Genomic DNA, 26,232 nt, shown 5'->3' with positions numbered 1-26,232 from the left:
CAAAATGTGTGATATGTGAACACTTACTCAGACTTGCATGATTTATAACTCCTCTAGCAGAGGATTTATAAATGCAATATTGACTCATTGTTGGTACAGAGACAAAGACTAAAAAACTGAGTCATCCCCCCCCCCAAAAAAAAATTGAGTATAATGTGATTCATTCAACAATTTCTGGTTAGTTGCAAGTAGGGCAATGTGGGAATTTCAAAATGGGAAATTAAACTACGCAACAATATGCACACGTGGTCTTACCATATTGAAAATGTCAGGTTGAGGAATTTTTCAAGTCATTGGAAAGGACAACTGATGTAAATAAGAAAAGCATGTTCTTATTGGAGATCTAAATAGCAGAGTAGTAAATGCCAGCCATATAGAATTGTTTTGGAAAATTTTGTTAGATTGTTGCTTGGAACATGGATTGATGATTACTAACACCATACAGTATATTGTTACGTCTCTGTATTTTTGTTTCCTTATTAGAGTATGTATTTAAGTATGATCCAAATTGATCCAGTCTTCTCTATATCCTTATACCTAAATTTTATATCTTTCTCCTTAATATATAAACCCGGTAGGATTTATCCTAGGAGATATTTCCACTTCAGCAACTGGCAAATTTATATTTTAATTCTGTCAGCCAGCTTCCTATAACAAGAATATAATTCAGGATCAGGGAAACATTCCTAGGTTTTAGGCATATACGTTAATCTAAATTCACACACGAGTATATAGATCTCGGTTCCTTGCAGTCGTGACCTAAGATCTAATCTCTATTATATAATTTTTTTAAACTCTTTCCTGCTATTTAGTTTGAATTTTATAAGTGGTAGGTTGACACCTCAAATTCAGGCAAGACTCAGATTCAAATAACAAAACATGTTTATTAATACTAAAAGACAGGTACATTAAATCTCGTATCAAGTTATCAAAACTTCTGAATTTCTAGCTAAGTTAATGTCTTATGCTTATCTATACAAACTGTTCGATATTAATCTGGCTTTCTCACATGCAAAATCATGTAATACAATGGATAATTTAAACAATGTTACATTCAAGTCAAGTTCCTTCATTTACTTTAAATAGATAATTCTCAAATCATTTCTCTCTTAGTTAAGTTTACTCAATTAACAAAGGGTTTTCACTATTTCAATCATATACACGTTAGAGATTTATGATATACAATTCCTTGTCTAATAGAATTGGCTGTATTAATTACTCTATCCTATCAAAGTTCTCTAAAATGTCCTCAGTCTTGCTTTATCAAGACACAAATTCTACATTAAAACAATCTCAAGATATAAAACAAAAGAATCTTTATTTTACCAAGTCCTTTCGAAGGTCTATTAGCTGCCACGTGTTGTTCAGGTCATCCTTCCTCTTGTGGCTGAGTTGTTCCGTTCTCTGCTACCGGACACAAATCAAGAATAATGTTCAGATTGGCATTTCATGTAAAGGAATAATGGCTTAATTTATGTATTATCAAACTATCATAAAATCGTAAGTTGCTAGGTAGGAAATGACTAATAGGATCAACGGTCACGTCTAAGCCGCAAGTACCTGTCGTAATGCCGAAGGCTGTAGCTTACGGGGAAGGCTGACGTAAGCACTTTTCCTCGAAAACAACACCTAATAGCAAGGAGGGAAAGCAAGAGGATCGTCCTAAGGATGATGTACGCTATGGATCGTGCGAAAAACAATACAGAAAAGAGGGCGCTGAGAAAAAGTATTTAAGGCAATATGCACCAAGCTCATGGCTTTTTTTTTCTGTTTTCTTCAGAGATTTTTGGAGATCAAGGACTCTCGATGAGTGATCGGAGATAGGACAAGCTGAGGGTGCTATGTTGACGACAGCTGGTCGTATTCATGACCTGCGCTGAGAGGTATTCTGCGGAGATCTGTACAAGAGTCAACAGCTCATGCAGAATGGCGCCAAATGCTGAACGAACCTCCCGAGCCAGTGGAGAAAGCTCGTAGCAACAGCCATTTCTTGATTTGCGTCCGGTAGCGGAGAACGGAACAACTCATCCACAAGACGAAGGATGACCGAAACAACACGTGGCTAATGGACCTTCTGAGGGACTTGGTAAAGTAAAGATTCTTTTGTTTTATATCTTGAGATTGTTTGAAGGTAGAATTTGTCTTGATAAAGCAAGACTGAGGACATTTTAGAGAACTTTGATAGGATAGAGTAATTAATACAGCCAATTCTATTAGACAAGGAATTGTATATCATAAATCTCTAACGTGTATATGATTAAAATAGTGAAAACCCTTTGTTAATTGAGTAAACTTAACTAAGAGAGAAATGATTTGAGAATTAGCTATTTAAAGTAAATGTGAATGAAGGAACTTGACTTGAATGTAACATTGTTTAAATTATCCATTGTATTACATGATTTTGTATGAGAGTTTATGTGAGAAAGTCAAATTAGTATTGAACAGTTTGTATAGATAAGCATAAGACATTAACTTAGCTAGAAATTCAGAAGTTTTAATAACTTGATACAAGATTTAATGTACCGGTCTTTTAGTATTAATAAACATGTTTTGTTATTTGAATCTGATGTAAATAAGAAATGTGTGTTCTTATTGGAGATCTAAATAGCAGAATAGCAAATGCCAGCCATATAGAATGTTTTGGAAAAATTTGTTAGATTGTTGCTTGGAACATGGATTGATGATTACTAACACCATACAGTATATCAACATATAAATATTAATGTATTCACATAGGTGGAACATATTTATCATCAAACTGGTCCAGGATATGTGTACAAGAAATTTTAAATAGGAAGTGATTGCCATCTAGTTTTCAGTAGGATAAAATTGAATATGGAAAAGACGTGCGGAAAAGTTTTGAAAAAGTCAGAGGTTTTTGATGTGAATTCCAGACTAAATATGTTATAGCATTAAGGAAAAGTGAAAACTTTTCCCTAATGATATTACAAGAACTCTTTCAAGAAATGAAAAAAAAAAAAACAACAACAACAGACCGAATTACAAAATCTTCAGTCTGTTGTTGTTTTTTACTCATACTCAGCTAAGGAAGTATATGGATAAAACATGTGAAAGGATTGCTTGATATAATGCTCCATTGACACCACACAACTGTAGCGTTTTGAATAGCTTCTCTCTTGGCACCTTGTCATGTGCATTTTCCAGATCTACAAAACTGAAATACAGATCTTTGTTATAGTCCCATGATTTCTCAAATATTTGTTGTAAATTGAGGATCTGATCCTGACAGCCTCTATTTGGCCTGAATCCAGCTTGTTCTTCACCAAGCTTTTCCTCCACAATTCTTCTCAACTGTTTCTCAAGTATACTTGTATAAATCATGCCAGGAACATTCAATAGGGAAATACCTCTGTAATTTTCACGTTCAGTTTTATTTCCCTTTTTATATATGGGTACTTTGAGAGCTCTACTCCAATCATCGGGAATTCGTCCCTCTGTATAGGGCTTTTGAACTATGCAGTGCAACCACTGTAAGACTTTTATACCACCATACTTCAGCATTTCTGGTCGAATATCATCTACTCCTGCTGCCTTTCCACATGTCAAGCCTTTGATGGCTTCTTCTACTTCAAGTATGGTTATGTATTCTTGACTGCATGCCTGGTCATTGTTTTTTTTTTTTTTTTTTTTTTTACCACTGTGCTGTCATCACTGCTTGTTTCATTTAGCAGTTTATCAAAGTAATTACTCCATATTTCAAGGATATCTTTTCTCCCGTTTTCATGTCACCTTTATCATCACTAACTCCTTTTACAGCACTCTTCCCTCCATTTCTAAGCTTCTTCAACAACCTCCAGAATATTTTGCCAACCTTCTTGATATTTATTTTCTGTGTTCTTGCCAAAGTCCTCCCATGACTTTTGTTTAGCCAGTTTTACACAGTGTTTAGCTTCCTTACATTTGTCTCTGTATTCTCTAAGAGCACAAGCTTACTTGTTTGCCAGGAACTTTTGATATGCTTTCTTCTTTTCCTTCACTGCCTCTTTAACTTCCTGTGACGCCATCGAATTCTGATTTTTCTATCCTTGCAGACAACCTCACCACATGCCTCTCTGGCTGAATCAATCAGGGTTTTCTTCAAGGCTTCCCACTGAACCTCCAAGGTTTGCTTCCTGTTCTCAAACTCTTTTAATTTTTTTTTCAATAATCTTTGTGTATTTTAGTCTACAGTTCACATCTGAGAGCTGCTCAACTTTTATTCGCTTTAAAACTTTCTTACATGTTATTCTTTTCAATATGAAATTCAATTTTATCCTGCTCAAGACTAAATAGTGATCACTTCCAATTTCAAATCCTCTGTACACTCTGGTGTACTGCACGGGAGAAAACATCACTATCAACAATAACAGTCAATGAGGCTTTTCTTATTCCTTGCCTTTTCTCTCCATGTGAATTTGTGCACATTTTTATGTTGGAACATGGTGTTAGTAATAACTAGTCCTTGTCCTGAGCAGAAATCCAAGAGGTATTTGCCATTATTATTAGCTTTGCTCTTTTCACCAAATTTTCCCAAAACATTTTTGTGTGTCTGACAATCATTTCCTTCTCTGCAATTTAGATTCCAACAAGGACCAACTTTTCCTCTTTCATTGTGTCAGCAACTTTTCTAAAGCATGAAAAAATTCCTCCACTTTTACCTTAGTAGAACCTTCTGTGGGACCATAGACACAAATAAGTCTCATTGTCCAGTTCTCCATTCTCATATTTGCCCACATTACTCTACTTGAGACTGACTGCCATTCAAGAAGTTAGCCTCGTATTTTGTGTTGAATGCCATGGCCACTCCTTTTCTTTGATTGTCTTTTCTTGCCTGAATATAACATTTTGTATTTATTGCTCAGAAATATCTCACCAGTTTTGGTCTCTTTTGTTTCAGTCACCCCTATTATGTCGATCCGGTACTTATCTAATTCCTAAGCTAGCTCCATTTCTTTGCCATTCAGGCTTCTTATGTTGATAGTACCAATCTTTAACTCTGATGTTGAGTTGGGGTTTGTTTTGAGATTTGTTCCAGTAGCTGACTTTTCGCTGTTCGCCGTGGTTCCCTGGCAAAAACAACGGGGGCCGTGTGTAGCAGGGCGACGCCCAAGCCGACATGAAATTTTGTCATGTTGTACCATCATTTTGTATATTGGTTTAAGCCAATAAGAATACAATTTTGGTCTGCTAAATCCCAAATTGCCAGCCCATCCTCGTTCGTTCAGTATCCAGGTAGATACCCAACAGGGTGCACCATGAGAAGAAGCCCTGTCGGTTCTCTGCATTCGTTTAATGGCTATGTGGAGGTCTCCTCTTAGTTATACAGCTTTGACCCTTAAGCACCCTCAATTAGAAAAGATTTTTTGTAAAAATGAATGTATACAATCAACATTCAATTGCTTGCATATTTTACTATATATATCATAAGTATTGTTAAAATGATTAAAATGCACATGAATTTAGTGTTAACCAGTACTTATTTCCTCCATTAAACATATTCATATATCATTCTTTTTGAATAAACCAGTAGTCTCAGTCAACATTCAATTACTTGCATATTTTACTATGTCTGCAATAAGTATTGTTAAAATTATTAAAAATGCATATGAATTTAGTGCTAACCAGCACTTATTTTCTTTATTAAACATACTCATATGTCATTCTTTCTGAATAAACCAGCAGTTTTTTTATCATATTAGCATTCCATTCTATTTTTCTTAGTAGTAGCTCTTTCAATTAACATGATGTTGTAGTGGGACTGGTCATCTTGCTTGTCACTCACTTAGTGATGACATCTTGTCTCTGTATTATGGTAGTATTCTTATGTAGCTGGTTCTCACTATAGCAAATCTATAGAGACCTCAGGAATAGTTTATTATGAATGTCATTTAGACTAGCACTGTATTTATGAGGCTTTGGTTGAGACATTTCTAGTTTGTTGTAGCAAAGGGAATGTCATAATGATGTTTATTATGATGAGAATCAGTTGTAAGTCGATTGACCAGTTTATAATTTTCAGCTTTATTTTTGTCCTGAAATTTAACATCTCTGGTTTTCAGGGTTCTAGTTCTATATTAGTGAGATATTTCAAATTCATCTTTGTATCTAATTGGTGGTTCAACAAATATAACTTCAAGTTTGATTCCTGAAATTTTTGGTTAAGGGTGGAAATGTAGGTTCACTTTTGTTCATTACCAAGAACCCGTATATTGTTTTCTGCGTTTCACAAGGAGTCAAGTCTGGGTAGCAGCATAAACTCTGTGAATTATCCAAATTCATATTTATACCTGGTATAAATGTAACTGTAAAATATCTCATGATATGTTACTATGTAACAAATCGTGTTTGTTTTTAGGGGGAGATTGCACTTAAAGAAATGTCAATTTTATAATAATTTTTGTATTAACTTAATCAAAAATTATTACAAAATTGTCATTTCTTTAAGTGCAATCTTCCCCTAAAAACATGTAAAAACACTCACGATATAATGTAGTACATTCCACCATTATGTAACGTTGTTAATCCATGTCCATATATAGCAATTTCAAAATATGCATGAAGTATGACATCATCGTGTTCCGATGTTTATACATGACCATATATGGAAGTTTCGAGAGATGCGTGCATGTGTATAATGGAAGTGCGGACCTTTATAAGATGAAACATAGAGGACTATGGCTGAGATTTTGGAGTCTTCTACCTGGGTCTGCTGTTGTGTAAGGTCAGTTGTCTGTAATCAAAAGAGAAGCATCGTAGGTTTTAGTGTTCTCAATCTTCTCCTACTGAGATTCACCACGAGAAGTATTGTCGATCATCAGAACGATTCACTAGAAAAGAGCTGCATAGTGCCTCCATGTTAAGGATCCTAGAGGGCATAGAATAATCAATGACTCCAACAAAGAAGAATATTGGCGGGAGATCATGAACAAGCTAGCAGAAGATAAGGAAAGGAGACCTTTCATGTAAAAGGCAATGCTGAATGAGAATTGTAAGTACTTAAATATGTGATATTCCCAAACAAGAAAGTACATCAAGTGTATTTGTGTATACATAGAATAAGACTGTGTAAGTAATATCAAAATAAGTTTACTCTACTTGTCTTAATCTTAATTTTGTATAAGTAATTATTATTAGAGTTAGAGAGTACTGTGCTAGATAATGTAAATTAATACTGAATTAAGCTTATTCAAGGAATGACTTGCTTTCAGTTTGTGTGTATATGACTTTCAGGATGCTCTAGATTGTGATTTAACTTCAAGGAAAGAATTGAAATTAACAAGGAATTAACAATTGTGTGTGTGTGTATTAATGTAGATCAGACTGTGTAAATATTCCTTTAGATTTAATTAAATGGTTTGCGAACAACACATTGGACTGATTCTTTCAATGTACTATCCTGAAAGTTTTGAACCTGCATAAGATAAAGTCTAAGTGATCGATAATCAGGCCACAACTAATTAAAAGTAAAGATTGACATAAGCAGGGAATGCTAACAATATCTGCTTTGTCTTTAGTTTAAAATCTTATAATCTTGCACTCAATACATAGTCCAACTGGTGCAGTCATAAAACATATAAATTTGTTAGACTATAGAGGGTGAGAACAGAAGATCTAGTAGAAATAAGTGGCAGCAGTCGATAGTTAAGGCAATCGACCATTCACTACAGTTCACAAATCATAAGTAAAGAACATAAATACGAAGCAGGGTAGTAGAAATACATAATAGAAATGCAAAATAATGATAACATAACCCTACCAAATGTGTTCGAAGTCAGTTTTATATTTGTGAGTAAAATCAGAGTACCTGGAGGGAAACCAACCTCAATCTGAGACTGATTGAATGTATAAATAGAATTTTTTTTAATAAAGTTTTTTTATACAAATTTAATTTTTTTTTTCCCTTATGTTGTCTTACCACAGCACGTCTCCCATGGAATATCCACCACATAGCATTGGTTTTATCAGCTACTTTCACTTCTTCTCATTGATACTTAGGTTAATGGTGCCTGTCTTTTTTCCTGCTGCTGTAGAGTTTGTTAGATGACTTTCACTGTTTTCCTTGGTTTTCTGATGAAAACAGCATGGTGGGCCTTGTTTAACCTGGTGACGAACCAGCCAGGTTGGTGTTTCATTGCCAGCAAAGGTTAGTCGATTGGTAGAGCCTCTGCTACTAATGGCTCATGCAAAAAGTTAAGCAAGTTTGAGCGTGGTTTGTAGTTGGAAGGAGATTAATCGTTCAATGCTGTTGGCACACACTCCCTCGATGAGGCTTTGGACTCCCTGGAGGCGTCACATAATAATAATAATCTTGTACTGCCACTGTCTTTTGGTTTAAACCAGTACAGAATACAACATGGCTGGCTAATACCAAACTCAGCCCATCCCTGTTCAGTATCCAGGTAGATACTCAGTAATGTGGTGCATCACAATTAGATGAGGATTGGACATTAGGTCAATAGTCCCAGTTGGTTCTTTGCATTCCTTTCAAGGTGGTGCAGAGATTTCCTCTCATTTTCTAGCTTTGATGAATAAGTGATCTGGTAATACTGTCACTAGTCCTTATATCTCTGCAACCTCATTAAACACAGCTAGAACTTTAGATACCTATTATCTTTACATTGCTTTCAAACCCCATATGAGGACTTACTACTCTTATCCACTCTCATAAACTCCTTCCCATCCTCTGTCAGTTCCAGATGTTTCTAAGATTCTTGGTTCTTGCAGCCTTGTATTATGGACATTCTGGAAGTTTACTAACATCAGTCTGGAAGAACATAAGAGATGTCCACTACCACAATTATGGTCATTCAACTCTCATAAACAAGGATCAAATAAAAAAAAAAAAGAAAAAAACCCAACTGTAGAGGTAGTCTTACTATACCTACAGAGATAGTTCTTTTTAGGACTTTAGGCTTTTAGTCTTATTTCTTCCAGTTATTCCTTGTGTGGTTTGTGTGTGTGTGTGACAATTCACATATTGCATGTCTGATGATGTCTCTGTGATAGAAACAAAATAATGAAATCATTAAACCTCTGATTTAATTCCTTGTGTTATCTTCATACCATTAAACCAGCATGAGGTTTGGCAACCAGCATTTAATCCTAAATACATGGTTTCTGATGTCAGCAATGGTATCTTCAGCCACAAATGGTAACAGAAGATGTTTATTATTGATATATGATATGAATTTCAATGGAAACATCTCTACTGTGGAAATACAGAGGTATAAGACAAGGTGACACAATATCTCCAAAATTATTCACGGTGTTCCTAGAAGAAATATTCAAACTTCTTGATTGGGAAGGGAAAAGTCTGAAGATAAATGGAAGATATTTAAGCCATTTACGCTTTGCAGATGAAATAGTTATCTTTACTTCAACTGCACATGAATTACAGACTCGTATTCAGGAACTCCAAATTGCTAGCAAAACTGGCCTAAAGATAAACCTAAAGAAGACCCAAGTTATATTCAATAGTTATGTCCACCAGAAATAATAAAAATCAATAATGAGGAAATTAAACAAGTAGATCATTACATATACTTAGGATAACGGATATCAATGGAACAAAATATCATGGATGAAATTAAAAGGCATACGATGCTTGAGTGGAAAGCATTTGGAAAATTACATTCAATATTCAAAAGCCAACTACCATTATGCCTGAAGAGAAAAGTTTTTAACCAATGTATTCTTCCCATACTGACATATGGCTGTGAAACATGGACACTGAATGCAAAGAAAATTCAAAGATTAAGAACAACACAATTTAGTATGGAAAGAAGTATGCTTGGTATCACAGGATTGGATCACAAAAGGAATCAGGGACACGCAAAGGGTACTTGCCGCCCGGGTGCAAACTTTTATTGGTCCCCCCCCAATACTGTATTGTATAATCCAAATTAGATATTAGCTACATAAAATGCCTCCCAGGTGTGGTGCACCCTCGGGTTGACGCGGCCCTGAAAGGAATACATAGATAAGAAATCAAACCAAAGTCTCTGACATCATAGGAAGAGTGAAACATCTGAAGTGGCAATGGGCTGGGCATGTTGCTCGAAGACAAGATCAACGAAATGGACAAAAGAAGTACTGGATTGGATTCCACGAGATGAAAAATGACCACGACGCTGAACCTAAATCATGGTGAATTGATGATATCATCAGATTTGCAGGAGTGATATGGGAAAGGAGAGCCATGGACAGACAGTAATCTTGGAAAGGTTTTCATCCAGCAGTGAATTGACAATGGCTGATATGAATGAAAAAACAGTATTTTAGCATGCTATGCAAGCATAAGTTCTTGTTTGTTAAAAGGTTTTCTTCATAATTTTACAAATTTTGCATATCTCAATTTTATGTTAGCTGTATCTTGACTACCATGAAGAAATGAAAGTTAATTTTAATCAGATATTTATGCACTGATTTTGGGTCAGAAGTAAAACACTTGATCAAAGACTAGAGACTGCAGATATGAGAGTCCTGAGAAAGATTAGAGGCGTGGCATTAATGGCAATATCATATTAAAAACGAGGATATTAGGAAAGAACTTGACATTGTCGGCATCCAGGAATATGTTAGCAGAGCTAATCTCAGGTGGTAGGTCACTTAAATAGAATTGGCGAAGAAAGATAAGCAAAACAAGTGTTCTCTGCCAGGTTGGCAGGAAAACGACCAAGAGGAAGACCAAGATATAGGTAGATTGATATGGTACAAAGTGCCTTAGATGATAGAAATATAAGATCTGATAATGTTGGAGTCTTGACAAGTAACAGACTGATTTGGAGGAAAATTGTAGATAGGAAGTTAGTAATGATGTAATTTTTTCATGTAGTACTGTCATATCCTGTACACTCCTTGAGGGTACATGGCAGGAATTTGATGATGATGATAGTTATGCCAGATTATTCATATTCAATTCACATTCAGAAGTAGATGGCATATCTGCTTTTACCCTGCCATAATCCTATTCAGGCACTGTTGTTTAATGGATGGATTGACCAATGCATTGTTACTCCACTTAATTTCTCAATAACATTAAAAGACAATTAACATAAGATGGATTTAACTTACATATATATTTTATTGGTATAAAATTGGGCATGGATGCCTGTGATCATCTTCAGTTGGGAGATGAATTTCATCTAATGTGAAACCAGTGTCCCTATTGTTTTCTTGAAGCAACTTGAAAACGTTCATGTTTGGTCTCTAGATCGGGGTTTCCAGATTATGTAAAAATAAATTTAAAAAAAATAAATAAATGATTTAAAATTCCATAGCCCAGCCATGTTACTGATTATTTTGTGATTGGGAGACACATTAAAAAAAATCCATAAGGTTTTTGATATTTGAGAACTGCTTAAAGATATCATAACAGTTGCAAATTGTAACACATTTTTGAATATGTTGGAAAACAACTGGCAATCAGTTTAAAATTTTCACTTCCTGAAGGAATTTAAGAAATTAAGAGTCACTTATAGTTAGCATTCTTTTTAGAACTGAAATATTGTAAATTTTCAGAAATGTATTCACACTGCTTTTAAGAAATTTGAAAAAAAATATTTCCCATCATTTTTAAATAAGCTTAATTAATGAAAGCAAAAAAAATCATTTACAATTTCAAAAGCAGTATATCAAACCACTTTTAAAATATTCATTTGAGAAGAGCTTTTTGCAGTATAGCTGATGACTACTGATGTGATATGATTCAGAAGAAAATAGTGAATAGTAAATCATTAAAATAAGTCATATTAGAAAATGCATATTGGAGAGAAACAGTGCTATTAATTACAAGAACATAAGCAGAGGCAATATGAGATTTTATGATCATTTCAGCAGAATTGGAGTTTTTACAGATCTTGTTTAAATTTTATGGCGGAACTTAAATTTTTAAATATAATTCTTTCTTTTAGGCTTACACGGTGATCCGAATACATTTTGGAAAATTATGGAGACAACTACCGTGTTTGAGTAAAACTTTATTTTAATATAAACTAAGATCCACTTTCAACATTTCAACCTTTATATCAAGGTCATCGTCTGGAGCATATGCACTATATACAAAAATCCAGCTACATTACAGTCTACATGGTTTGTTAAAGTTACTGACCAACCGTTACAACAATTATTGGCCTGACCTCTGGCAAAAAAAAAAAAAAAAAAAAAAAAAAAAAAAAATACACCTTTTAAATTTTAAAAACCTTTTAAATTTAATATTTATTGCTAAAATATACAAAAATTAAAAATACAAGCTTTGCTACCTTCCTAAATATCTGGTAGCTTATTCAAAATTCTTGATACTCAGGCCAGCCTCGTTGACAGAGTGGTTAGTGTTTCAGCTCTCCAACCAGCATATTGTGGGTTTGTATCCTGCCATGGACATGGATTCGTGTTGGTATTTTAGGCAGAAGATCAGTTTCATCACCCAGTGTGAGACCATTGCTGTGCTTTATTAGAGCTCTGCGTGAAGTTCAATGTTTGGTCTCTAGACCAGGGTTTCTGGACCATGTAAAAAATAAAAATAATATAAAAAATGTAGAATTAAAAAAAAAAAATCTTTAGCCCACTCATGGTACAAATTTACTATAGATTTGCATATAACCTTTTGTGGGTAGGAGCCACAAAATAAAAAAAAGTAACATAGATTCAGAGGAGATTGATGTCAGTTGAGTAATCTGTTAATAATATAAAGTATACATGGACAACTTCTGCAACAGTCATGTTGCAGAAGTTGTCCATGTCACCTTTGTATTTTATTTATTTTTTTATATACAGGCATACTCAGATTTATGGTTATTTACACTTATGGAAATTTTTTGAATTGTCACTTATACTGAGGTTGCGTCCCTTGCTTCGGAATTGTCTCTTTAGCACTATATCGCTACGCGTGAAAGGTGTCACTGTCTTGTTATCACCAGTGTGCCATCAGACATGGCTTGTGCTGTGCATCTTTTTTTTTTGTTGTGTTGCTGTCTGTAATTGCATGAATATGAAACTGTTTAACTTTTATTTTAACTTATTCTTCTATTTTTGTTGTGATTAAACTTAATATAATGACAGATAAAAGTGGAAAAAGAAAAGTCCTAAGACTATTTACATTAGATTCAAATATTAAAAAGATTAAGCTTAGTGATGAAGGTGTATCACAGTCTGAGATTACTGAAGACTAGTCTTCCCTTGCACTATTGTTAACACTGATTCAAAACAGGCTACTTCAAAAATTCTCTACAAAGCTTTCTGTCATTTCAAAGCTGGCATAGCTTTGGAAAAGCATGATCGAATTTTTAAAGAAGTTCAAAAGTAAGTGCTAATGTTGGAAGGAATTATGCCTGTTACATGGACATCTACAGAGAAAAGAAAAGACAATCTAGCTCACATGCAACCTTAGCCAGGTACTTCCAAAAAAGACCAGCACCATCAATGTGTATTGAAAATCTATCTCTACCATCAATCCAGTATCATCAAATGTAGAAGATACATATAGATATGACACAGTGCTATGCTCAACCAACAATAGATGGCATTGCAGCACACATAAACATCAATAAACCAATTTTCGTACCATTAGGTTTATTACACTCATAACTGCACAGTCTTCAACATAGTGATTTGACTCAGAGATTTTTGTGACATTCCTGGTCCCCATTTTTAGAGTATAAAGTAACAAAAGAACTGGCGGGGGGAATGTGCAGTATACAGTAGTCCCTCCTTATCTGTGGGGAGGATATGTTTCAAGACATCCTACGGATAGTACCAAACCCTATGTATATATGTACTATGTTTTTTCCTATACATACATATCGATGATAAAGTTTAATTTAGAAATTAGGCACAATAAGAGATTAACATCATACTGTAATAAAACTTATCTGAATGTGAATGAAATCTTAGCAACCTAGCTATGTTTTTTTTATTATTTATTATTTTATGAATTCGAACTTTCACTTTTTTCACTTAAAAGGAAGCACTATACGGCTTCTCTTTGGCATATCCAAATTGCCAACATCTAATAACCAAGAACTACTCAGAACAGCACTCGATTTAAAACTTATGAATTGTCTATCACTAAAACAAAGAGATATATGGCTTAATTTCGCCTATGTTAAATTACATAGGCAAAGTGGATATTAGATCCAATATTATTTCGAAGCTGAGTGTTTGTAGAAACTATGGAAATTTCGTAAATTGACCTGAGAGCTAAGAGCTAACACTCGGGAATGCCGAGGATTGTATTCTTGTAAGCTGTCAGGTCAACTTAAGAAACTTTCATAGTTTCTACAAACATTTGGCTTTGAAATAATGTTGGATCTAATATTCACTTTGCCTCTGTAATTATAAATTGTTTATTTCTGGAATTCTCTGTTTAATATTTTCGGATCAGGATTGACCACAGATAACTGAAACAGCGGATAGCGAACCCATGGATAAGGGGGACTATGGTATTTGAAGAGAAGGAACTATAAAAAAATAGGCATGTACATTTTAATATATATATAGTGGAGTAGAATGAGAACAGAAGCACTGCTATTTTTAAAATATTATAAGTGACTAAGTAATTCCTTCATGCCGAAAATAGAAAGGAGAAAATTAATTTTATTATCATTAGTAATAGTAAACTTATTGATGGCCAGTAGTAAAAAAATTTTATATTCGAGTGTTGAGATGAGATGAGATGCACAAATATGAAAAACCTGTAAGCAGAATAATGTAAAGATTCAGTAATGTTTTTTTTTTTTTTTGCACAGTAATAAAGAATTTAAATTTGCACAGCTAATTAACTTCGAATAAATAATAACACAAAAACAGTATAATCTGGAGTGACAACAGGGAACAGCATCAACAGAAAAAACTGTAGCAGTAGAAAAAACACACCCAGCAGAAGTTAAATATGTATGGGTTTTGACTTCAGCAAAAGGACATTGACCACAGTTTTTATAAAATTATTATTCGTGACACCTTCAAGGAGTCCGAAGACTCATCGTGGGAGGACACTTACTGTACAACTGTCTCCTCCACTACACCGAACCTCTACTACCAATCAACTACATCAGCGTCATCTACTGCCCACCATCACAAGTATTTTTTGTCTGTAAATTGCATGTGTTCTGAAGGACCGATTTGTCTGTATGCAGGAGGGAAAACCCTGCTACTTTCATATGAGATGGACTAACTCACCTTCAATTGAAAAAGTCCATATAAAGATTCCTCCCATCACGACGGGAATCGAACTTAGGCCTTTTCTAATCGAAGAGCACAATGTACTGCCGTTCTTCCAATTGCGCTACAGACACGCTAAATTATACTACAAATGGTGCAAAATCCTAAAATTGAAATGTAAATGACTTTTACTGAGGATTACTGCCAGAAGATTGGTTTTACACAGCCAGAACTAACGATTAACTACAGTTCAAAGCAATAAGAGGTAATATAGCACAAGGCTGTTAAAAGAAAATAAATGTGCAGAATTGGATACAATGATTGAATTAAAAACTCAAGAAGAAAAGTATATTTAATTATATAAATAATAAAATTCAAGAAAACTTGGGCAAAATAGAAAGAATAAGACTAAAGTAGTAGTAGAATGAGAGGTGTTGAATGTAGAAATATTCAAAACAAGTGCAAGACATTTTCTTTGCCAAAAGGTATTGTGGAAATAAATTAAAAGAAGAAAATGCAGTTTGACTACTATTGTAACAAATTTATAGGGACCATGAAAACTGTTATAGTAAATTGTTTCGTATAGCAAATTTCCTTTCAGGAATTAAAGCGAGTTTATTATTCCTGTGCTTACTACATTCAGAGTGAACTGCATGTTGAACATGTGGATTGATGAAAGTAGAGGACACAGAATTATTAACTGCAGGAAGATGGTTTAATGTTAAATTAAACCATAAAATGTTAATGATTTTTAGTGAAGATGGTAAATTAAATATGGAATATTCATATGCAATAAGAAAGAAATTAGTCGGAACACTAAATCAGCTGTATACAAGACAGTGTTCGAACCAGTTTTAACTTATGGATCTGAGAGCTGGGTCAGAAATAAAACACTTGACCAAAGACTAGAGACCGCAGATATGAGAGTCCTGAGAAAGATTAGAGACATGAACAGATGCCATTAATGGCAATATCATATTAAAAACGAGGATGTTAGGAAAGAACTTGACATTGTCAGCATCCAGTAATGCATTAGCAGAGCTAATCTCAGGTGGTATGGTCACTTAAACAGAATGGGTGAGGAAAGATTAGCAAAACAAGTGTTCTCTGCCAAGTTGGCAGGAAAACGACCCAGAGGAAGACCAAGATATAGGTGGATTGATACAGTACAAAGTGCCTTAGATGATAGAAATATAACATCTGGTAATGTTGGAGTCTTGACAAGTAACAGACTGATTTGGAGGAAAATTGTAGATAGGAAGTTAGTAATGATGTTGATTTTTCATGTAGTACTATCATATCCTGTACACTCCTTGAGGGTACATGGCAGGAATTTCATATGATGACAGCAGAATCAACAAAGATGGTATGGTAGGAAGTCAAATGAATAAAATTATATAGAAGAAGAGAGAAATTAGTCAAAACGCTAAATTAGCTGTATACATGACAGTGTTCAAACCAATTTTAACTTACAATCTGAGAGCTGGGTTAGAAGTAAAACACTTGACCAAAGACTAGAGACAACAGATATGAGAGTCCTGAGAAAGATTAGGGCCATGAACAGATGGCATTAATGGCATATTAAAAACAAGGATTTTAGGAAAGATCTTGACGTTGTTACTCCAGGAATGTGTTAGCAGAGCTAATCTCAGGTGGTATGTTCACTTAAACAGAATGGGAGAGGAAAGATTAGCAAGACATTTGTTCTCTGCGAGATTGGCAGGAAAAAGACTCAGAGGAAGACCAAGATATAGGTGGATTGATATGGTAAAAAGTGCCTTAGAAGATAAAAATCTAAGATCTGATAATATTGGAGTCTTGACAGGTAGCAGATTGATTTGGTGGAAAATTGTAGATAGGAATTAAGTATAGTTTCTGGGAAAATTCCCATGTTACTCCTCTTGAACACTATTAATATAATTACGGCTATTATAGCCTGTTTTTGTTTAGGAGTGTCCCTTATTTTAATACATTGGCTAACATTATTCAAAAAAGGGTTATTTATATTTTTTAGGGCATTATGGGTGAGTATAGAAGGCAATTATGGCAGAATAAAAGAGGTGGAAAAATTTTGTACATACCTTGTTTTTAGTTCTATGATACCTTCCAATTCCAAGATCCTGCTGAAGGTTGTTTATAAGCCGTGGGGGGGGGGACATGGGGTGTGTGTTTTGATGCAGGAAATATTTGCAAACCTGGGTTACTATTAATAATATAATATATATATTATTTTGTTTAGGGCTGCAATTTTTGTGGGGGAGAACGAAGGGGAATGGTATCTTTATGTGGAAACAGGTGGGTTTCCAAACTTATTTCCTGCGTCAAAACACACCCCCATGTCCCTCCACTTATAAACAACCTTCAGCAGGATCTTGGAATTGGAAGGCATCATAGAACCAAAAACAAGGTATGTACAAAATTTTTCCACCTCTTTTATTCTGCCATAATTGCCTTCTATACTCACCCATAATGCCCTAAAAATATAAATAATCCTTTTTTGAGTAATGTTAGCCAATGTATCAAAATAAGGGACACTGCTAAACAAAAACAGGCTATAATAGCCGTAATTATATTAATTGTGTAGATAGGAAGTTAGTAATTTTGTAAGTTTTTTATGTAGTACTATCATATCCTGTACACCCCTTGAGGGTACATCAGGAATTTGATGATGTGATGAATGATGGACATTGTTCAGTAGAACTAGCATCCTTTGTGCCCTCCATTTCTTCTAAACCTATAGGGACATGAGCAACAGTTTCCCAACATAGTTTTTCAGTTCAACTGCTGACTGACCAAATCTGCTACTTGCAGTCATCTTTTACTTGCTCTACCTCAGTTCTGTAACAGCCTTCCCCATTAAGTATTCCCAATTGCAACCTCCCATTCTTTAAGAAGAATATCAACAAATTACTTTGCTCTTGACCCCAGCCCATACACATAATTTACTGTCAATCCTCAGCTTTTGATGTATGCATCTTACAACAGCTATCTGTTAACATATTCACTGAATGGCATTTCAACCATGCTTCCAATGGACCAAATATTATTGTTGCATTCAAGGCATATTATTTAAGAAATACCACAAAAACTTTTCCTTTTAGAAGGAATAAAATATCTTTTATTGTAAAAAAAAAAATTGTAGGTGCAGCATAGAGCAGAGTATTGAATGCTGTTTGGTAAAGGCTACTGAAAATATATGTTCATATATTCAGAGTGTTGGTGACAAGATGGTGCTGCTAGCTAAAGAGGAGCTGGTGAAAGAACTCTCAAATGAATCTCTTACAGAGCTAGAAGCACAAAAATTTGGAGGAAGAAGAAACTGAGCCCCCTTCCCCCAGAAAGTTTATAATGAAAATATTGGCACATGGACATTTGCATCTGTTAATGAGTCAATTTGTTTAAGGAAATGGATCCCAACATGGAGAGATCTAGCAAAGTAGACAGAATAATGTTGCTTGCTACAGAAAAATTCATACAGAAAAGAAAAGGCAAACTGTGTGTAGACTAAGTTGGATGCAATGTACAGATTTTTAAAGAAGCCCCACTCATGCCCCTTGAAAACAAGCCTAGACTCAAGGTATGCATTTGTTTGACCTCCTCAGTATGCTTTATTGGAATTCCTGAATTTGAATTTGTTGCTGATGACTTGGCCTTCCCTACCACCTCTGATGAATTGTCCAGTTAATAAAGCAGCAACTTTGAAGAATTATTATTGCTCCATGCTCTTTCATCCAAGTGAGTGCACAGAAGATTTGTACACTCATGTTTCATTATTAATTACAGTATACTGCATTCAGTAACTTTGTTATAATTTATAAATTGTATTTCATTGTAAACAAAGAATTAAATTAGCTATAAGTATATAACAGAATTACATAAGAATTGGAAAAACATTGGTACATTGTGCCCTTCAATTAGAAAAGGCCTAAGTTCGATTCTTGTTGTGGCATGAAGAATCTTTATATGGACTTTATCAATTGAAAGCGAGTTAGCCAATCTCATACAGAGGTAGCAGGATTTTTTCTCCTGGAAACTCGGATTTTTCATCCCGCATAGCAAAAATGTTGGGTCTAGCAAATTCATTGACAAATTGGCCCTTGAGAACACATGCAATTTACAGACAAAAAAAAAAAACTAGTTGTGGTGGTGGTCAGTAGATGGCGTTGATGTAGATGATTGGTAGTAGAAGTTCGGTTTAGTGGTGGAGACAGAGTTGTACAGCGGGTGTCCTTCCATGATGAGTCTTTGGACTCCTTGGAGGTGTCATGAATAATAATAATATTACATAAAGGAATATGAATTGTTAACATATCCTTATGGTTCTTACAGTGATTTGTGATTTAAAATGGGATTTTCAGAATGTAACCTCATCCTAAATTGACAACTGACTGTTTATAGACCCAACACTCTCTGTGCATGCTTGTATGTTTGGTGGGGGAGTAATATATATGTATATAAACAAAACTAAGCCTCTCTTGGGATTGATATTCAAAGCTAAGAAAACCCCCCTCCCCCTTTTTTGTGTGCGTAACCTTCTATGAAAACCTATTTTTGCATTACTTCTTTCTCTCATAGCTACACACTGGTCAGCATTCATTGTGTAGAATCTGTGGAGACAAACCAATTGTTAAAGCAATTACTTTACTTGCATTTAAGAAAAATAACATTCCCCATGGTGCTCACTGTTTTGCATTAGTAATGCTAATAATGTGATTATAAGTTCAAAACCCTGATCTAGAAAACCAAACATGATGCAACTTTTTCAAACTACTTCAGGCCTTTAATAAGCAGGGTGGTAGTCTCATACCAGGTAATAAAATCCATCTATCGCCTATAGCCATTTATCAACATTCATGCCCATGATGGGATTTGAACTTCTCCTTTTAGTTGGAGAGCAGAAGTGCTATCTATTCAGCTAACCAGGCTGGCTGCTTGCACCAAGGATTTCATTTTTTTATTAGAGAATTTGTGAAAATGAATTTATATAGCTGACTCGCTATTATAGGAAATGCATACGGATTTGCTATAATATGCGTTCTATCTGTTCCACACAGGAACAGCTTCTTAGAGTAGACTGTTTACTATAATCAATTTCTTTTATCATAGCATTATACCTGTGGGACATCTGCTGGAGTTTCCAGCATTTGTTATAGTCAGCAAGTTCATTACAAGCAGTATTTGCTATAGCAAGAGTTGACTGTATTATACTTTTTTTGCATAAAGATTCAATGGTGTATTGTAGCAATATTTCTGGGCTTGTAACTTTGTCAATCCCACCCACAGAAGGTTGATATCCTGTAACATATATGTATTGAAATATTTAGGTGCTGTTGATTATTCATAATACAGTAGAACTTGGTTATAACGAATTCCACAGGACCGAATATATTTGTTCATAATAACCGTTATTCGTTATATCCAAGAAGGTCATAATTTGAGTGAATTAAAAATATTTTCAGATTTTTCTCAGTATAGGTATATTGGGTAACATAAATACATATATGCATGCATACATATAAAGAACAAAAATTTATTTTTAAAACTTCACATTTTTACATAAAAAAATCAATACGTTTGAAATTGTTCCTTATACCACTAAGATGCTTGAATGTGTCATCTGAACTTAATTTACAGATCACGATTCCATAAATCTTGTTAAAATATGTAAAACACTTTCTGCTTCACACCAGGTAACGATTTTCTCATTATTGCTATTTTCTTCCTTGGAGTCACTACTACTATTATCTTCTTCTGGTGTATGAGAGATTTGTTTTAAGATGTCGGCGTCTGTCGGTATACCTAAAGTTGCGATGCCATTATCAATGTCTATAAAATTATCAATCTCTGCGCACGTTTCAAAATTGTTCAAGTTTCGCGTTTTTAACCACACTGATAACGGTGTTATCCTCTTCATCTTCTTCAGATTCACACTCGTATTCTGCAAGACCGGCTTTCTTAAAACAGTTTTGTATCGTAGACGATGACACCAAATTCCAAGCATCACTCATTAAACGTATTGCATGAAGTACACTGATCATCGAGTCGTAAGCATAAGCATTTTCTGTGGATTTTTCTCTGCGTTCTATCAGTTCCAAGACTAACAGATGACAAAAATGGGATTTAAAACATCTAATTACGCCTTGATCAAGTGTTTGCAAGACAGATGTCACATTTGGTGGCAAAAAAACAAGTTTTATGTTTGTTAAATTAGCCACTACAGAATGGGCAGGACAGTTGTCTATCTATCAATAATAAAATTTTCCGGTTTTCACTGCGAAGATTTTTATCCCACTTGCGAATTTCATTTTCAAAAATTGAAGATGTCACCCAGGCCTTCTTATTCACTGTATAATCAATGGGAAGTTTGTTTTTAAAGTATTTAGGCTTTGCCGATTTTCCAATTACAAGAAGCTTTCTTTTATCGCTACCGGTCATGTTCGCACAAACAAACAAACTAAAAAAAAACTGTGAGTCTATTTTTGATAAGTTTTCCGCCAATGCACTTTTCGTTTTTAAATTGAAAAGTTTTATTGGGCGTTAAATTATAAAAAAACCCTGCTTCGTCTGCATTATAAATGTTGTTGTATCCATACCTTTGTTTGATGTCCGGCCATACATTCTTGATCCAGTCAGAAACGTTTTTGTCAATGGACAATGCCTTGCCACTTACTTTTGCATAGACAATATTCTTTCTGTTCTTAAAGCGATCAATCCACCCATTGTTGCATTTAAAATCACTATAACCAAGTTGAACAGCAAATTTTTCGGCTTGAACTTTCAAAATTGGTCTGCTAATAGGTAAGCCAGCGGTTCTTTGCACTTTAAACCACGAAAGAAGTGCCTCATCAGCGTCACTTTTATTACACTTTTTAAGTTTTTTACACTTCGATAAATTGTTTTCAAAAGCTTTCAGAGTCAATAATAACTAATATTTAAGGAATTGACAGCGTATACTGGAAATATAGATTAAATAAACTTTAATATACACTTTCCGATATTTCGGCGAACGTTACGTTGCCATCTTCTTGGGAACTTACTAAAAAGACACGTGCACACAAGTACTAATACAACAAATGAGACTGAGGCTAGGACGCTAGCGTTTTCCTAAAGTCCTGATGGTGCCCCCTGGCGGGCTATATTGGTAGTTCTTGGCCTTTGGGCTGAAGTTCTTTTGATAAAAGTTTCCCAAATTTGGGGCAGTTTCATGCATCCAAATTTGTTGAGGTTTGGCATGTTCCTAAGGGCCGAGGCTGATTCCATGAATAGTCTTTCATACTTGAACTTGCTGCGGTGTATTACTGTGGCTTTCTTCCATCTTATTCTGTGGCGAGTATCCAGAGCGTGGTCTGCAAGCCCAGAGTGGCTGTACTGGTGAAATTGGATGTAATCCTTGTGTTCTGAGATTCTGATATTTGCTGTCCTGCCTGTTTGGCCAAAGTAGGACAGTTTACAGCTGCAAGGGACCTGGTATACACCAGGTAGGTCTAGGGGAAGTGGTTGGTCTTTGGTGGAGCAGATAAGGGATGCCAGTTTTCTATGTGGTCTGTAACAAGTGGTCAAGTCATGTTTTTTTAAGATTTTATTGATTTTTTCTGAGGTGCCTCTGATGTAGGGAATAGTGATGGATTTGGAGTAATCTTTTTTGTGAAGGGGAGGGGGTGGTGGGTTGTGGATAACTGGGTTAAGTATTTTTTGGATTTTTTGGAGGGGGTAGCCGTTGGCTGAGAAAGTGTCACGGATGTGATTTAGTTCAGTGGTTAGGGCTTGATCATTAGAACAGATTATTTTTGCCCTGTTGAATAATGTTTTAATAACTCCATATTGTTGTGAGGGAGGGTGGTGGGATTGTTGGTGAATGTATCTGCCTGTATGGGTGGGTTTTCTATAAACAGAGAAAACCAAGGTTCCATCAGGTTGGCGGGTGACTAGTGTGTCTAGGAAGGGGAGGTTATTGTTTTCCTCTTTTTCCAGGGTGAATTTGATTCTAGGGTGTTGGTTGTTCAAGTGTGTTAGGAAGGAGAGGAGTGAATCCGGGCCATGTGGCCAAATAGCGAAAACATCATCAACATAGCGAAGCCATATGGTAGGTTTTTGTGGGGCTGAGTTTAAGGCTTTCTCTTCAAACATCTCCATGAAGAAGTTGGCCAAGGGTGGGGAAAGTGGTGAACCCATGGCTGTCCCCTCTATATGTTTGTAGAATTTTTCCTGCCAAACAAAATAGCCTGAGTTCATTGTAAACTGAAATAGGGCTGAGATGAGGAAATTTAGCTTGGATTAGCTCTAAGGTTTCTTTGAGAGGGACATTCGTGAATAGGGAGGAGACATCAAAACTGACCATTATGTCATTGTGTTGGAGTGTAAGGTTTTCTATACTGGCTTTGAAGTGGGCTGAGTTTTTTTATGTGTGATGGTGTATTGCCAGTATAGTGTGAGAGCGCTTTGGCTAAATGCTTGGCTAGTTTGTAAGTGGGGGAATCAATGCCATCCACTATGGGACGTAATGGCACATTTAACAACGCTGGAAAACGAGCTTTCACATACGCTGAATCACGAGCTTTGGTCGGTCTTACATGACGTCTCGTGTACGGCAGCTAAAAAAGAATTTGAACGAGTACGAAGCCGACATATCAACAAGTTTGATAAATTAACAAAGAACTCGGCGTCCAAACTACAAACCAACACTGTTGTTAACCTATCGTCAGCTACCTTAAAGCCAGAAGCAATCCACGCTCTGTCATGTGGTCACAACTTCGCCATTGCTCCTAGGAAATTACCGACCGAGGAATTAATGATTCAAATTGAACGCGGGATTCGCCAACTTCCAACCCACATCGCCAACGACATTAGATTGGATGTAGCCTGTGTTCTCAATAAAGCAAAACCTCCAAAATCCAACATATCCATTAGTGAATACAAGGCACTACAAGAATTGAAGAGAAACAAAAAAATAGTGATCACCAAAGCGGATAAGGGGAACGCCACTGTGGTACTCAATCTTAAAGACTACACAGGTAAGCTCAAGGCTTGATTATTAGATCGCTCCACTTACCTCCCCATTGATTACAATCCCACCAGCTCACAAATTAGAAAACTCCATAGGCTCCTTAAGAAGGTCACTTCTTGGCCTGTGGAGATTACCAACAAACTAAAACCCTATAACTCTAGACCCCCCCCCCCCCCCCGCATATATGGGCTCCCAAAAATACACAAAGAAAATGTGCCATTACGTCCCATAGTGGATGGCATTGATTCCCCCACTTACAAACTAGCCAAGCATTTAGCCAAAGCGCTCTCACACTATACTGGCAATACACCATCACACATAAAAAACTCAGCCCACTTCAAAGCCAGTATAGAAAACCTTACACTCCAACACAATGACATGATGGTCAGTTTTGATGTCTCCTCCCTATTCACGAATGTCCCTCTCAAAGAAACCTTAGAGCTAATCCAAGCTAAATTTCCTCCCGATATCTCAGCCCTATTTCAGTTTACAATGAACTCAGGCTATTTCGTTTGGCAGGAAAAATTCTACAAACAGATAGAGGGGACAGCCATGGGTTCACCACTTTCCCCACCCTTGGCCAACTTCTTCATGGAGATGTTTGAAGAGAAAGCCTTAAACTCAGCCCCACAAAAACCTACCATATGGCTTCGCTATGTTGATGATGTTTTCGCTATTTGGCCACATGGCCCGGATTCACTCCTCTCCTTCCTAACACACTTGAACAACCAACACCCTAGAATCAAATTCACCCTGGAAAAAGAGGAAAACAATAACCTCCCCTTCCTAGACACACTAGTCACCCGCCAACCTGATGGAACCTTGGTTTTCTCTGTTTATAGAAAACCCACCTATACAGGCAGATACATTCACCAACAATCCCACCACCCTCCCTCACAACAATATGGAGTTATTAAAACATTATTCAACAGGGCAAAAATAATCTGTTCTAATGATCAAGCCCTAACCACTGAACTAAATCACATCCGTGACACTTTCTCAGCCAACGGCTACCCCCTCCAAAAAATCCAAAAAATACTTAACCCAGTTATCCACAACCCACCACCCCCTCCCCTTCACAAAAAAGATTACTCCAAATCCATCACTATTCCCTACATCAGAGGCACCTCAGAAAAAATCAATAAAATCTTAAAAAAACATGACTTGACCACTTGTTACAGACCACATAGAAAACTGGCATCCCTTATCCGCTCCACCAAAGACCAACCACTTCCCCTAGACCTACCTGGTGTATACCAGGTCCCTTGCAGCTGTAAACTGTCCTACTTTGGCCAAACAGGCAGGACAGCAAATATCAGAATCTCAGAACACAAGGATTACATCCGATTTCACCAGTACAGCCACTCTGGGCTTGCAGACCACGCTCTGGATACTCGCCACAGAATAAGATGGAAGAAAGCCACAGTCATGCACCGCAGCAAGTTCAAGTATGAAAGACTATTCATGGAATCAGCCTCGGCCCTTAGGAACATGCCAAACCTCAACAAATTTGGATGCATGAAACTGCCCCAAATTTGGGAAACTTTTATCAAAAGAACTTCAGCCCAAAGGCCAAGAACTACCAATATAGCCCGCCAGGGGGCACCATCAGGACTTTAGGAAAACGCTAGCGTCCTAGCCTCAGTCTCATTTGTTGTATTAGTACTTGTGTGCACGTGTCTTTTTAGTAAGTTCCCAAGAAGATGGCAACGTAACGTTTGCCGAAATATCGGAAAGTGTATATTAAAGTTTATTTAATCTATATTTCCAGTATACGCTGTCAATTCCTTAAATATTAGTTATGTCTAACCAGCATATAAGCCTCTCAACAAGAATAATTTCAGAGTCAACTCGCGATTCTTCCAAATTGTTGATATTGTAGATGGGGACAAACCATACTTCTTTGCTCCTGTCAGATTTGATTGGCCACTTTCCACCTCCCGTATAATTTCTACCTTTTCGGAAACCGATAAAATTTTCCGTTTGACTCCCGACATTTTTTCACAACCAGAAAATGCATACGTACGAAATGTCAGTAAAGGAACGACTAACGTGTATTATTCGTTCGTTAT

General features: G+C 35.9%; 1 protein-coding gene across 2 annotated transcripts in view; it reads left to right on the top strand.

The window, feature by feature from the left end:
- The window catches only part of LOC150105642 (protein Spindly-A-like), a 203,450-nt gene that overhangs the window by 100,659 nt on the left and 76,559 nt on the right, over nt 1-26,232 (top strand). The window lies entirely within an intron of this gene.

This window comes from Typopeltis vanoorti, chromosome 6 (assembly GCF_054136105.1).
Source record: "Typopeltis vanoorti isolate ZY-2024b chromosome 6, IOZ_Tvanoo_1.0, whole genome shotgun sequence".
NCBI classification, from domain to species: domain Eukaryota; kingdom Metazoa; phylum Arthropoda; class Arachnida; order Uropygi; family Thelyphonidae; genus Typopeltis; species Typopeltis vanoorti.
This window is presented reverse-complemented; position numbering and strand designations above follow the sequence as displayed.